Below are 13,685 nucleotides of genomic sequence, written 5' to 3' on the forward strand. Positions count from 1 at the left end.
TGTTATATTCATTTAGTTGACTAGTGGTATACACTGATTAAAAAATAAACATTAATGGCATTAACCAAAACACTTACTTTGTCATATAACACTGTCATTGCTGCTGTTATACTTGGGACGTCGTCGGCTCGTCGCTTTACATTTTTCACAGCGATCAGCTGTAAAAAGATTTGGTCCTCCTCGATTTTCGTTGGCTTCGCGTAAAATAATGGAAAGTTTTTCATAAGATCCTCTGGGGTCAATGTGAGGAGCTTGATGCTGTCAGGAAAACAAGCAACCGGCATTTTCCGTCTCCCGAGTGCCTCTCACGTAAATTATTAGACTTTGATGGCTTACGTTTCTTTCCCGTCACAGAAAACAACCACAAGTTTATCTATGCCATTAAAGTAATATTTTGTTTTTGTTTGTTTTTGATCACGAAGTACAAGATGAGGAAAACTATGAGTCTGTGTATTCAACACGCCGCCATTGTTTGTTTACAATATATGGAATGGTGCTCTTTGATTTGTTGAGCGGATTTATTGCATTTTGCAGAAAAGGAGGAGTGGTGGTTTTTTTTGCTTTTTGGGAAAAAAGGGAGAAAAGATGACAGAATAACACGGCCGATATTGCATTTTGCGTAAAATTAAGTATTTACTTTTAAACACTGACCTGATACAATACTGATTTTGGCTGTAACTAATTTTTTTTTAAATGGTGTTTATTGCGTTTTGGAACTCAACTCTTCATATAATATTTTATGTTGCATTTAAATTACAATTTCTATTTAAAATGCTTTTGAATTTACACAGTAGTGTGTTTAAATATTTTCATTTACTTCACCATCATCATTACAGTTAACCCCGGTGCCACTGAATCATGGTATTTGTTGCGCGCATAAGGCAAGTGGTTACTTTCACCATAAATAAAAGGTGAAATTGTGATGTGGTGAGCACTTCATGGGGTGTGGGTTTGAAGAGAGTAACTCTTACTGTGCTGGAGTTTATTCTGCTTACATTCCTCATACACGTTCCCAAATTGACTATTTTTGGGGGTAAAATGCTTCTCAGTATCTCAGGTTAATATGCAGTTATCTATAAATGTGTGACCCTATCTGTGAAATCCAGGATAACGTTTGATGATCTAATTATGAGATTAAGAGCATCAAAGTTTGATTTCAGTTAGACAGGTTAGCAATCACAGATTAATTTACTCAGAAATTGAGTGGTGCATTGTTTTTTGAGCATCCTGACCAGCTTGACAAAGCAACAATGGCTTAACCAATGGCGTGAGTTTGGGCAACTAATATCTGTTTAAATAAAAGTATTATTCGTGCAATTTCATTTGGTAACACAACTCTTGCAGTTCTTACACACCTGACCTTTAGTTGCAGAATTTGCTGTGTGTCTCTTTTGGATTTTTCTCCATTTCCATCCATTTTGCATCAATTGCTGGCTGTCAAACAATTATTCTTCATTTTATCTCCTTTCATATGGTTTTCCTTATCTTCCCATTTACCAAGAAAATATTTACATCTTGTTCTTGGCATATAATCCATGCAAATGGTTTTGCATAGTTTCACCTGGTTCTATAGCCTTGTGTGATATACATCTGGACTCAAATGAAAGGCACTAACTTGTGAATGGCCGAGTAATCATTGTTTATGATGGAGCTGTGAAGTCATCAAATAAACTGAACATCCGTAACGTTCAGGTTTTGTTCTTCATGTATTATAAGTGCTCACGCCACTCAGAACAAGGCATAGGAAGCACACTGGAGGCAGAATTTATCTCTTTGTACAAACAAGGCATCAAATCCCTTTATTAGTTTCAAAGTCTGAAGATGCAATGACGGTCCTTTGTAAGGGTCAGACGTCCCTCGCTATTTATTCAACTAGGCCCTGCTGTCCAATGAATATGAGATGTGCTCATACACGTTATGGCTAAGGTTCTGCCACTCATTAATCACATGACCTTCAGGGGCGGGGCTTAATAACCTTGCATGATTGTATCAGGTAGAAATGGCTGATACCTAGGAATTGAATTGTATCTGAAATGGTCACGTGGTTATATGCATGAGGTGTCTCTTGCACTGCCTGTGCAAAATGCCACACGCAATGCTGTCACCTGTAGGATACAGAAGAAGATCAGATTGGTTTAGTTTAAGCATGAATCAGCATTTACATAAAGCATTCGCGAGGTAGGTTCAGGTCGTCTATTTTTTTTCTAAAGGAAAGAAAAATCACAAATAAAATCATTTTAGAACCTCGGTAGCTTTTCTTAGACGGCTACGAGTTTAAATGGAGAACAAATGGAGGTGTTTGTTTTTCTTTTATACAAAGACTCTAATAATCTCCTCTGGAAATCTGGAAAAAAAGTGTAAGAATTCAAATATAAGTTTTTAGTATAATCTTAAACGCTTGCAGGACTAATTTGTCTGACCTATGATATCTACATGAAGAGATATATAGTTATAATGTGTGTCAATTATTTCTCACAATGAATTTCGAAGAAGCGACTAAGAAAGAAATATTCTTAAATACAGCATAATTTCGCTCTCTGTTGAATCTCCTGAACCATAGAGCGCTTAACATCCTTCAGCCTAACATACCATACAACACCTTTTCAAAAGCTAGTTATTTCAAGTATTTAAAATATTTAATTAAAGAATATTTCTCCTTGAATGGCTCATGCAAGTTTAGTTTGGTCGTATCTCCGCAAAAGCATTAAAGTTTTTTTGTGAAATTACTTTTGTCATTCTATTTTCTCATGAACCATAATTACTGAAGCTGATTGAAATCCAGGTTGCACCGATGTGTAAACTTTCTATGAAACTGTGTCGGCGGTGCTGTCGCTCCTGCAGCAATCTTAGCATTAAAACATGGTCTTTTTTCTCGGTGACATTAAAATGGAAGGATTTTGTTTATCCGTGCCTTTGTTTATTTAACATTTCGCACAGCGGGGGGAGTTTTCAGATAGCTTGTTTTCAAGACAGTCCCCGCAGACAGCGAGCAAACACTCCACAGTTTCATCAAATAGAACAATGCTTAACTTCCCCCCTCAGCGCTGTGCAGCCAAATACGCCAAAGCAGTGCGCCGCGGCTCGGGGTGATTGAAAATGATTGTCAGATTTTTTTTAAAGTCTATAGCGATATGCATGTGAAATTTGTTTTACTTTCTCTTTTCCAGGATCAGAAACAGGTGTGCACCCCTTTAGGAGACACTTCAGAAGCATAACATATGATTCATTCACCTATCCGTCTCTAAAGATGCATTTGGGACATATAGATCTAATTATACATATTTATGTTATATTTAGCAAGTGCTTTTATCCAAAACAACCTTGTTGTTTTTTGCAAAGCTATACATTTTACAATATGTGCCTGTGCATTCCTTTGTAAATTGAATCCATGATCTTTCAAAGAACAAGGAGAGGTATCTTAAAACATCAGGACTATTTATTGAAAAAGCAGTGCTCGGTGCTGTAGTGAATGAAGAAAATTGAGTGTACAGATTGAGTGTTTAAATTATCTACCCTGTTTCCTTTCCTCCTTTGTGTCTCCATTAGTCAAAGTACCGAATTTTCAGCCTGATAACGAAAAGCACATTATTAGGGACCAGACTTCATTTGTATCACAAGGTCAAGTGGACTGCCAGGTTTCGATGTCAGCATAAAGATGCCCGTATGCGGGAGGCTTGAGAGGCAAAGGCGCAACAGAATGCAGTTTGGGGTCTTATTAAATTGCACTCACTTTTGGGCACATTGCATTTTTTTTCCTTTCGTCTGTTCTGTCTTTCTCGTCGTTTTCTTAAGTGTGGGCTTGATTAATATTTTCTTCTGTTTGGTAACCATGACAATGAGGTCAGTGGATATGATGCTTAATTGAATCTTTCTCCAGCTTTTGTGCTCACCTCTGTGTCCGAACACCACAGATCTTCTTCTTCTGACTCTTCCTTTGTCTCTCACTACTTTCTTTTCATTTCTTGTGTGTTCATGCATGCATGTGAGAGTGCGGTTTCCAATGCATGTCTGAATGGCAATAGCTCTGTGTCATTGTGCTTATATATACTGTCATAAATTATTATAAGTGTCTGAGCTCTGTATTATAATACTGCAATTCTTTAGTATATGCATATGTATAAAAGAGGTTTGTTGAAATGCATTATGGGATATCCTTCGCTTAGAATGCAGAAATGAGGTTTTAAAGAGGGAGCGTAATTAAAAATAAGGATGTGCAAAAATAATTAGCTTTAAGAAAGCGCTGCATAACTCAACTGATAAAACAAATATGTTTTAGAGAGCTTTTGCATTTTGGATTACAAAATGTTTAGAAAAAGAGTAACAGAACAGAATGTAGGGGTCTCCGACATCCCTTTTTGCACAAGAATTAAAGTCCCCTGTGGTGACATTTTTATTTTTGTTTATATGTCTATGTGGTGTTTTTAATATGCTTTAAGACAAACCATGTGGAAAATCATCATTCAACACCCTTGCTGAGTATTTCCTCCAAAGAGTTTTCCCGCAGTTTGAAATTGCCTCGGTTTCAAACTTCACAACCAGATCACATCATCACAGTTGAATGTGTGGATTAGTAGTTTGAGACATAGAGTAGATATTATATATGGATGCCGTATAGACTCAACGCTGAAACGATTGCAGCAAAGCTGCTTCAGCTCTACTTCTGTTATGCTCACCCGTGCAGGGCGAGTGCTATAACCTGTTAACATCAGCGCTGAAACATTAGTGCTGCAGACCCGCAACTCACTTATTCATTGTGTGTAACCGGAATTAGCAGTTTTGTGTCTGAAACTGACAAATGTAGCATCTATTTACAAATATATCTATGGTCCGGAGTGATGCAAAAGAGTGGAGGCCAGTGATGCGCAGGTTGATCCAAAATTTTTTTTTATGATATTCTGGTCGCCAATTACCGTACTTTCCGGACTATCAGCCGCATCATTCAAAAATGCGTCATTAAGACAAAATAACATATAAGTCATACGTTGCGTTTATTTAAAAAATGATTTCACAAAATCCAAGCCGAAGAACAGACATTTAGTCTGGAAAGGCAAGTTATTCAACTAAACAATAGCAGACAGAACAGCAGGCTGAATAGATGTCTGTACGTTAAAGTAATATTACAGTATCAGTTATTTAAAGCTCACGTAACACACGCTGTTTCTCCATTTCTGATGTTAATCTGGAGTACCTATAGAGTAGTATTACATCCTTTACATCTCGGAAGAGTCTTTAGTTTAATCAGATTTATAAAAGAAAGATTAGCTTTACCGAATCTTTCCGATAACGTACGATAAAACGAAGAAGGAGGAGTTACACCGCGGGAGGAGCGAGTACGAGTCATGCAACACTTATAACTTATGATTCACTACATGTTCGTCTGTCATTTATATAATATGCACGCGCCTATTTCCAACATTAGACAGAAGTCTTACCGCGTGCAACTCATGACCCGGTTGGGAAAATCCAGCGCGTCAAACACACACGCAAAACTCCGCTGCTACCCCGGATAATAAACTATATCCATTGTTTCCATAAGGCTGACTTTCATCTCCTTACATCCAAAAACACACTTCTTCTTTCGTGCCATTGTCGAGTTTAGAAATTAAACAAAGCTGTCTTGCGAGATATGATGTTTGCAAGTTCTAGCGTCTCCCTCTGATTGACGGGTGGGCGGGGATTTCTGGGGGAAGTGCCCATATAAAGAAGTGATAGGTATAGAAACCCCTGAAACGTCAGCTGGACCTGTAATCGAAGAAAACTTCCCGAAACTTGTACGAACCCTGGCGGAGTGCATTCGGCACAGAAATACTCTGTAACACGGCCAACAGCTTTTTTGACACTTTGCCTACATTTAGCATGAGGAAACAACTCTATAACTGTGTTAATAAGTCAAAATGCTTGAAATACCATTGAACCCCCCTTTAAACGATAAACCATAGCATACAGAACTTACCTGGAAGGTTGAATAGTCTAAATTAACCAAACAAGCCAACTAGCGTGAAATTTGCATACTCGTCATTCCACATCACTGAATCCATTGAATTATATAAATACAGAAGCAGCATATGGCGGACTCTCGCGGCTGTGGTTAAAATATGGTAACTACAACTTTTTTTTTTTTAATGCGCGCCAGGAAGTGGGTCGGGTAAAAAAATTTTTTTGCGGTCCGAGTTGCGAACGGGTTAGTTGAAAACGTCGGTCATGTGCGTGTTATTTATACACTGACCCACGCATCACTGGTGAAGGGGACTAATTCAGTATTCATTGACCCGCTAATACTAAATGAGGCAAGGGTGTAGAGGTACATTCAACCTGAATATGCTATTATGATTCTCAAAGATGGATTTTATGTAAAAATTATCAACTACAGGGAGACTTCAACAAGAATAACATTAACTAGTCGTTTAGTTGAATAGTTAGCTATTGTGACTCATTTCTAATTAAGATTTTTATGGTTTTGGTACACCCCACATGCTGAAAGCACCCATGCAAAGCTTATAAAAATACTTTTTTATGCAGTCACTGGCTTTGGAAAGAGAGCAAATATTTGTACTTTTTGTGATTTGTTTCTTCTTTCATTTCACTTTATTCTTTTATGGTTAGTCATCGGTGCAATTATATGTTTTATGTATCTTTCTGCCGGTTTTCGTCTCGCTGCTTTTGTTTCATGCCCTGCTGCGTGTGGAATTTAAGGATTCGACTTTTTAGTGCAGTAATAGATGTTCGCTGCCATTTCATTGTCTTTCCTTCTCTCTTTGCAGCTCACCCTATTTTTCCCCACCTGGCCACATTTACATACTCAAATCGGTCTCAGGGACGATTGTTAAATTGATTTCGAACGACTCAGATGATTCAAGTGGTGAAACAAAAAGCCTGGCTTTGATACAGAGACTGATCTACTGACGCTGGATCTTCTCCCTGAGCAGGTGCTCTCATTAATACCCACAAAATTGAGGCCCTCGAAGATCCAAGCATGAAAGAAACTAGCAGTCTAGTCCACACATACACAATGAACAGCACTTGCCGTTGATGCACTTGCAATAAATATATTTTTTTTTAGGGTTTTATCTGTAATTCAAATTCAAATAGGTCATAAAATAATCACACTGCAGGCTGTAATATTGGCACCACTTTGATTTTACTCGAGCAGAAATTAAACTTAATTTTTCTATAATTATAGGATTGAAATATCTGCAGAGTAGCAATACAAAGTGATATAAATTCTGGAGATATATTGTAAAAATGTGACTTATTGCATTCAAATGGTTTCCATCCTATTATAAATGAGATCACAGTGTGAAAATTCTGTATGCTTAGCTGATTTTCTATGGTCAAGATAAAATTGCACTGGCTTCAAGGAGCTGATAAGATTCATTGGTATAGTTTAATACTTAGCACTTTTATATGTATCTGTAGATATAGGTTTTAAACCAAGGCCTACCAAGATTTAAATTTCTTACTTTGGTAAAACAATTTAAATCATATACATCAGAGTCTCATTACCAAGCAGATTGAATGTTATGTCCACCGCATTCATATCTTCTCATTGTAAGTGAGCACGTACAATCTCATTCCTTGCGATTTAACATACAGAAGCCAAAAATTTACGTAAAACACTGCAAATGTCTATTTCTTGGCTGCTTTAGTTAAACACACACAGTCAATGCATGTCAAGTCTCATTTTGTTAATGTGACATCCGTTAGCTTAGCAAAGGACGCCAGCTTGAAAATATCACATAGAGAAAGAGGTAAAAAATAAATAAATAAACGAACACACTCCACATCAGATTTGACATATGCACTATAAAATAACCATTAGCAGTTAGCTACAATCTGAAGTGACAGTCTATCAATAATGTCCGTCTGAAAATGGGACAGGTTTGTTGCTGCCTCTAAATCATCGGAGAGTCCATGTAGCCGGGACACAGGCAGGTATAGAAAATGCATTAAGGCAAGATGTTGATAGGAGCAGTGTAAGCACGGGGACACATAAAGCTCCAGGGAATGTGACTTTAGCATTGCCCGACGCTGACACAAACACACACACATGCACGCAAACACACGAGCAAGAGCAATACCTCAGTGTTTCAACTCTTCAACCATTACCTTTAAAGGAATATTCCAGATAATAGAAGAAAAATCCAGATAATTTACTCACCACCATGTCATCCAAAATGTTGATGTCTTTCTTTGTTCAGTCGAGAAGAAATTGTGTTTTTTGAGGAAAACATTGCAGGATTTTTCTCATTTTGGTGGACTTTGATGGACGCCACCAACACTTAACACTTAACTCAACATGTAACAGTTTTTTTCGACGGATGTTCAAAGGACTATAAACAATCCCAAACGAGGCATAAGGGTCTTATCTAGTAAAACGATTGTCATTTTTGACAAGAAAAATAAAAAATATGCTCTTTTAAACCACAACTTTTTGTCTAGGTCCGGTCCAGCGCGACCTAACGTAAATGCGTAGTGATGTAGGGAGGTCACGTGTTACATATATAAAACGCACATTTGCGGACCATTGTAAAACAATAAACTGACACAAAGACATTAATTAGTTGACATGCAACAACGTAGGAACAATCCTCTTTTAACACACTTGTAAACACTGGGGCGGAGTTTCGCGTTCGTCTTCTGTGACCTCTTGACGTCATGACGTATTGCGTGAGGTCACGCTGGCGCATGACGACCGGATCTACATGACGAGAAGTTGTGCTTTAAAAGTGTATATTTGTTATTTTTCTTGTCAAAAATGACAATCGTTTTGCTAGATAAGACCCTTATGCCTTGTTTGGGATTGTTTATAGTCCTTTGAAACTCTGAAAAAACTGTTAAGTATTGAGTTAAGTGTTAAGTGTTGGTGTCTATTAAAGTCCATTAAAATCAGAAAAATCAGCAATGTTTTCCTCAAAAAACATAATTTCTTCTCAACTGAACAAAGAAAGACATCAACATTTTGGATGACATGGTGGTGAGTAAATTATCTGGATTTTTCTTTTAAGAAAATTAACTATTCCTTTAAACCCTGTAAAAATCTGGAATCTGATGTTTTCGGGAACATTTGTGGGAATTTCTTCCCATGCCGTGTCTCTGCGGCTACTTTTTTGTACGACAGAATGAATTTTACGCCTGCCAGGCGTTGTTAAGCTGAAAGTTAATAAAAAATGAATATGCAGTCGCTAAATTTCAATAGTCCAAAAATTTCATTTCCTCTCTATCTTCGAAAGTAGCAATATATTCACCCTGCCAGAAAAGCCCTTAATTGCTCTTAATCTTTGATCTGTATAGATGTCACTTAAGATAAAACATAATAATTATAGCTCTCCTAAAGTTTGAATAAAAGCACTGGCGCGCACAAATCTCTTCTCTCGTAACCTCTGGGTATTTAGCAGACAGCAGTAACTAATTCAGACAACCAGGCAGTCAATACCCACAAACAGCAACTTAGCCCCGTTGCCTCCTCCCCCTTGCCACATTAGCATAAAATTAGCCTAGACTGTGCATATGAATGGGCTCTATTCATGAATGAAGTAAATATGGAGTCAGGGTGCCACGTGCCTTTTCTCTCCCGCTGGTATTGAAGTGCCAGCGAATGATTGCCTGCTTGCCAGCGGACCTCGGCCATCTGCGCGCGTATCGCTCGGCTTGGCATAACAGGCAACAAGTGTCTCTTTCCGCATTACCACACTCACCAGCCCCGCAAACTTGGCAGCCAGCCTGTTCGTTTGCCCGCCCCGTATGCAGATAAAGAGCTTATTATGCCCTGGGAGTGGGTGGGGGAGCAGAAGGCGGGGCCGCTGATTTACATATCACCGCCGAGATGACACCCTCCAGATGCAAAAGAGCCAAGTAGCAATTAAGGCTGCTTAGTGCTTTTGTTTAGTCCGGTGGAGTGGGCAAGCCGGGCGGGCATTTCTAACGCCTCCAGAGAGGATATGTATGAGAATTTCGGCTGGGCACGTGGCTCCTGCCACCCCTCCCCTCTCTGCACACGCTCGGCTTGAACATGCGCGTCCCCGACGCTAGGTGGTCTGGTGGTGTACGCCTGGCACTAGCATGCAGAAGGCACTGATTACATGCATTGCATGTAATGGACTCCTAGATTGATCACAGATGATGCACGTCACAACAACCAATGGATTTATTTATGCCAAATTCAAAGCGACTTACCGGGGATCGAACCCACAAAGTTCTGTTTAGCTATTGGATCACTTTACAGTTGTGAATTTTATGTTTGATCTTTTATTTGCATCATCAGAAAGGTTGGAGACAAATGTTGTAAGATCTGAAGGTTGACGTTTCCAAATCTTGTTCTCCCCTCATCTACTCATAATCTACATATCTATAAATAAGTCTTTAAGATTTAATTAAGAAAAGCACATATGTAGGTGCCAGTGCACTGTAGCTCGAATAGATCAGGGGTTCAAATGGAAAACACAAACTGCAAAAATGTACACCTTGTACTGTACTTTAGATAAAAGCATGCACCAATTGCTTAAATGTAAAAAAATGGAAATGTAAAATGTTTCGAAAACAGGATTTGATGTTCAAACTGTGATCCAGGTGAGTCCATTAAGATCAGGAGAAGTCTGCATTTCTGTCCATCACCCATGTTGGATTAGGAATAAAGATGTATGGAAACACTTTATGTCACAGTTGTTCTGAGGACATGCACTTAAGATCCATAAGATTGAAATGTCCGTGCTTTCCAGAGCTGCACTCTGATAGATGCGTATATATATGCGAGAGGCTGAAAGTTTTATACTTATGCGGGTGTACATATGTGTTATGGACCTTCCATAGCTGCGGTATAGAAAAACACTTACCGCTAATGCAAATAACAGGGCAGTATAAATCAGTGGCCTGGAGCAGGCAAGCGAATATTGTGTAATAGTTATTGCGAAATGAAGTGGCATTGGAATCAATACCTCACTATATCTCATTCGGCTGTGGTGGGCCACTGGAGGCAGGGGTCCTCTCTGCTGCCTCCATAGGGCACCATAAATCTGTCGTTGTGTCTGGGTGTGTGTGTGAGTTTGTGGCCTGTTATTAAACACGCTCGGTAATTAGCCCATTGCCCCAGAGCTGGTGTAATACAGTGACAGAGAAGCCAACCTCACATAAAAGTGCTGAAATATACGTGTCATTGAGTGCGATTTTGATTATGTGAGGAAGCACAAGGACGTTACATTAAGACATTAACGCATACCATTTCCTTCCATCTCGTATTAGTTCTGTGCCAAAGTTGTGCAATTGGTTCACACTTACAGTTATAGTCTCTGAAATAGAAAGTACTTTAAAAGTGCAGACTGGCAAACTTAAGATTTACATTTTACAGTTTGCAGTTGTATTTATTGTTTTAATATAAAGAAGACAAAATTCCCGTGCTGAAAGGGAATGCACGGTACCGTGCAAATAATTTGTGTTACATACTTGTTTGGTAAAATATGTTTCTTATTGTCCCAAATGTTGCACAGAAATTCGGCTTGGTCTTTTTCCCGGTTTGTGCATTTCAAGGTTTATTCACAAGCTGATTTTATATGGTGTTGTTAAGTATGGCCTTGAGGCCAGAAATGATTGGGAACAGTCAGGAAGTATGCGAATAAGAATGCTGATCAGTCAACTTGCCGATTAGAGACCTTGGTGTTTTCTTTGAGACGGCTGATTGAAGTGGATGAGGAAAATTGAATTTCAGATTTGATTGAAGGCTGTTTGATTATGATTATTTCTTTGTGTGTCCTTTTTTAGGTCTGTGAGGAAACCTGGAAAGGGATTCCGCTCTTCGTCGGCTGTCGGTGAGTACGAAAACGCAAAAAACATTCAAAGTTCGTCCGACGTGTAATTTTGCAACATGGCGTACAGTACATCTGGGGCAGATTTCCCATAATGCTTTTCGTGCATTTAACCGGGGAGTGAATTATCGCTGCTGTGGCAAAGACGTTTGTGCAGGTTTGGATCTGACAGTATATCTAAAGTGCCACACTACAATATTGATCTCTCACGCTGGAGTCATTTGCCATGTGCTATTCCTGGCCTCTGTCACTCACTGAGAACTATGGGTAAAAAATGTGATGCCACCGCATGACAAAATGTCACATCTTTGCAAGCAAGTGAAAGGGAAGTTGAAACCAGAGATCGAATGGATCTGAATAGCAAAATTGATATACCAGAGCTCTGTGCTGTTTACGTTTTATTCAGGAAGAAAATAAATCAAATTGTAATCTCATATTTTAAATTCAATAATTATATTAATAGATTTTCTAGTATGATATACATGTATGTTTACCTTTGCAATTGAAAGTTCAGATGTGTAATAATTATTATATATATATATAAATACACACATTTATTTATGTATTTAAGAAACAATTGTGAATATATAATTCTTTATATTTATATATATTTTATATTATATATAGCCTACATTCAAAAAATGTTAATAAATATATTGTTTCTTAAATATACACTCACCTAAAGGACTATTAGGAACACCTGTTCAATTTCTCGTTAATGCAATGGTGTAATGGTGTGGGGAATGTTTTCTTGGCACACTTTCGGCCCCTTAGTGCCATTTGGGCATTTTTTATATGCCACTGCCCACCTGAGCATTGTTTCTGACCATGTCCATCCCTTTATGACCACCATATACTCATCCTCTGATGGCTACTTCCAGCAGGATAATGCACCATGTCACAAAGGTCAAATCATTTCAAATTGGTTGCTTGAACATGACAATGAGTTCACTGTACTAAAATGGCCCCCACAGTCACCAGATCTCAACCCAATAGAGCATCTTTGGGATGTGGTGGAACGGAGCTTCGTGCCCTGGATGTGCATCCCACAAATCCCACTGCAAGATGCTATCCTATCAATATGGGCTAAAATTTCTAAAGAATGCTTTCTTGAATCAATGCCATGTAGAATTAAGGCAGTTCTAAAGGCGAAAGGGGGTCAAACACAGTATTAGTATGGTGTTCCTAATAATCCTTTATGTGAGTGTGTACCTGTATGCCTGTGTATTTATATATACAGGTGCTGGTCATATAATTAGAATATCATCAAAAAGTTACCAACTGACCAATAGGTTATCCCTATTGCTTGTACACTTTTTTCTACCATATATTTTCCTTCCCTTCATCTCTCTATTAATGTGCTTGGACACAGAGCTCTGTGAACAGCCAGCCTTTTTAGCAATTGTCTTTTGTGTCTTGCTCTCCTTGTGCAAGGTTTCAATAGTCGTCTTTTGGACAACTGTCAAGTCAGCAGTCTTCCGCATGATTGTTTAGCCTACAGAACTAGACTGAGAGACCATTTAAATGCATTTGCAGGGATATTGAGTTAATTAGCTGATTACAGTGTGGCACCAGGTGTCTTCAAAATTGAACCTTTTCACAATATTCTAATTTTCTGAGATACTGAATTTGTACCGAGCCCCTAAGGTGACGTTGGAGTAAAAAAAATCTAAAGTTTAATTTCATGTGCTCACGTGAAACTTCCACGTGCTCACGTGAAATTTCCGCATGCTCACGTGAAACTTCCGCATGCTCACGTGAAACTTTTACGTGCTCACGTGAAAGCAAGTAAAGCACTTTCATGTGCTCAGGCGAAACCTTCATGTACAGATTTTTTTTTTAAGTTTAGTTTCGCGTGCGCACGTGAAACTAAACGCGATAGTTTTACGT

General features: G+C 38.5%; 1 protein-coding gene across 2 annotated transcripts in view; it reads left to right on the plus strand.

Moving 5' to 3' along the window:
* zfhx3b (zinc finger homeobox 3b) overlaps positions 1-13,685 on the plus strand; it is a 275,668-nt gene that overhangs the window by 38,489 nt on the left and 223,494 nt on the right. For both annotated transcript variants that reach the window (XM_055213083.2, XM_055213077.2), the window contains exon 2: positions 11,752-11,798. The gene's annotated coding sequence lies outside the window, so the exon portion shown is untranslated. The remainder of the gene's footprint in view (positions 1-11,751; positions 11,799-13,685) is intronic.

The sequence above is a fragment of the Misgurnus anguillicaudatus genome, chromosome 21, assembly GCF_027580225.2.
Source record: "Misgurnus anguillicaudatus chromosome 21, ASM2758022v2, whole genome shotgun sequence".
NCBI lineage: Eukaryota > Metazoa > Chordata > Actinopteri > Cypriniformes > Cobitidae > Misgurnus > Misgurnus anguillicaudatus.